Source organism: Galeopterus variegatus, unplaced genomic scaffold (genome assembly GCF_000696425.1).
Source record: "Galeopterus variegatus unplaced genomic scaffold, G_variegatus-3.0.2 Scaffold3428, whole genome shotgun sequence".
NCBI lineage: Eukaryota > Metazoa > Chordata > Mammalia > Dermoptera > Cynocephalidae > Galeopterus > Galeopterus variegatus.
The window spans coordinates 157,535-160,434 of record NW_007729539.1 but is presented as its reverse complement, the minus strand read 5'-3'; positions in this window follow the sequence as shown (position 1 = coordinate 160,434).

The following is a 2,900-nucleotide window of genomic DNA, read 5'->3' as shown; positions in this document are numbered from 1 at the left end:
AAAATGCATTTAAATTTCTACGGTGTCATTTTGTGTCTTAATAGCTCATTTTTTAGTACTGAATAATATTTGATTGTATGGATATACCACAGTTTGCTTATTTATTCACCTTTTGAGAAGGTCATCTTGGTTGCTTCCAGTTTTGGGCAACTATGAATAAAGCTGCTAAAATATTCATGTGCAGGTTTTTGTGTAGACAAAAGTTTTCAACTGGTTTAGGTAACTATCCAGGAGCAAGATTGTTGGATCATATGGTAAGCCTATGTTTAGCTTTATAAGAAACTGTCAACTTGTCATCCAAAGTTGCTCTTCCATTTTGTATTCCCAGCAGCAATGCTTGAGATTTCCTGTTACTCTCCATTCTTGCCAGCATTTGGTGGTGTCGGTGTTTTGGATTTTAGCTATGCTGATAGGTATGTGGTGGTATCATTGTTTTAATTTTCAATTTCCTAATGCCATATGATATTGATCATCTTTTCATATACTTATTTGTCATCTGTGTATTTTTTTTTTTGATGTGTCTATTCAGACCTTTTGCTCATTTTTTGATTGCATTGTTTGGTTTCGCATTGTTTGGTTTCTCATTGTTCAGTTTTAATATTTCTTTGTATATTTTGAGTATGTCTTATATCAGATATGCATCATGCAAATATTCTACCCCAGTCTGTGGCTTGTCTTTCCATTCTTTGAACCATGGCTTTCACAGAGCAGAAGTTTTTAATTCTAATGAAGTTAAATATATCAATTATTTTATTCATATATCATGTTTTTGGTTATGTATCTAAAAAGTCATGGCCTAACCCAAGATTACCTAGATTTTCTCTCATGTTATCTTATAAAAGTTTTTTAGAGTTTCATTTTACATTTAGGTTTATGATCTATTCTGAGTTAATTTTTGAAGGTTATAGGGTCTGACTTGCTTAATTTTTGTTTGTTTGTTTGTAGATATACAGTTGTTCCAGAACTATTTGTTAAAATGACTATCCTCTCTCCATTGAATTGCCTTTGCTTCTCTGAAAAGGATCAGTTGACTGTGCTTGTGTGGATTTATTTATGGGCTGTCTATTCTCTTCCATTAATCTATTTTTCTGTTCTTTTGCCAGTGCCAGACTATATTGATTACTGTAGCTTTATAGTAAACCTTGAAGTTGGGTGTTGTCAGTACTCTTACTCCTTTCTTTTTCAACGTTGTGTTGGCTCTTCTGGGTCTTTTTCCTTTTCCACACAAACTTCAGAATCAGTTTGTCAATATCCATACAATAACTTTTGAGTTTTAAGCAAGATTTCATTGCATCTATCAATCAAGTTTGGACAAAGTGATACCTTGATGATACTAAGTCTTATTTCCATGAACATAGACCATCTCTCCATTTATTTAGTTTTTCTTTGATATATTTCATTAGAACATTGTAGTTTTCCATATATCTGGTATATATTTTGTTATGTTTATACCTAAATTTTTTTTGGGGGGTGGTGGTGGATGCTAACATAAATGATAACATGCTTTTAGTTTCAGATCCCATTTGTTTATTGCTATTATTTAGGAAAGTTATTGACTTTTGTATATTAAGTAGGTATCCTGCAACCTTTTGATAATTGCTTGTTCCAGCAGGCATTTTTTTTTTGCCAGTTCTTTCAGATTTTCTACATAGAAAATCTTGTCTTTTGTAAACAAAGACAATTTTATTTCTTTCTTCCCAATCTGTAACGTTTTTCTTCTTTTTCTCATCTTATTGCATTAGCTAAGACTTCTAATACGATGTTGAACAGGAATAGAGGGAGGGAACATCCTTGCCTTGTTCTTAATCTTATAAGGAAATCATCTAGTTTCTCACCACTAAGGATAATATTAAGGAAAACATTAGCTGTAATTTTTATTTTTATTTTTTGTAGGTGTTCTTTATCAAGTCGAGGGAGTTTTCTTCTGTGCCTAGTTTGATAAAAGTTTCTAACGTGTATGGATTTTGTATTTTGTCAAATGCTTTTCTGCATCAAAAGATGTGATTATATGATTTTTTTAGCTTACTGATATGATAGTTTAATATAAATTAATTTTCAAATATTGAATCAGTGTTGCATACCTAAGATAATCCCTCTCAATCATGTTATAAAATTCTTTGTATACACTGTTGGATTCAATATGTTAATATTTTGTTAGAGTTTTTGTGTCCACATTCATGAAATATATTGATATGTAGATTTCCTTTGTGGAATATCTTTATTTTCTTTTGATATTACTGTACTGCTGGCCTCATAGAATGGGTTATGAAGCATCCCTTCTCTTTCTATTTTCTGCAAGAGATTGTAGAGAATTAGTATAATGTCTTCCTTAAGTGTTTGGTAGAATTCACAGTGAATGAATTTTCTGGGCCTGGTGCTTTCTGCTTTGGAAGATTATTAATCATTGATTCAATTTCTCTAATAGTTATGTTCTTATTTAGATTATGTATTTCTTCTTGTGTAAATTTTGGTAGATTATGTATTTCATAAAATTGGTCCATTTCATCTAAGTTATCAAACGTGTGGGCATAGAGTTTTTGGTAATTTTTTTTATTTTCCTTTTGATGCCTATAGGATCAATAGAAATGACCTCTGTTTCATTTCTGATATTAGTAATTTGTGTCTTCTCTTTTTTTCTTCTTGGTTAGATGCTCATTTTATCTTCTGAAATATTTTCTTTTTAAGCACGGTCTTATACTTTGTGTGTGTGTATCTGTGTATATTTCATTCTTGAAAGAAATATAGAAATGCATATTCTGGAAAAGCATTGATACTTTTGCCCTTGTTGGTGAACAGTGTGAACAACAGATGGGCAGGCACCTCATCACTGTTACTAAAACCAGGTGTGCACTGTGTGGAAATGATGAAAATGATATTAACTGCCAGGCTTTTGATGGCCT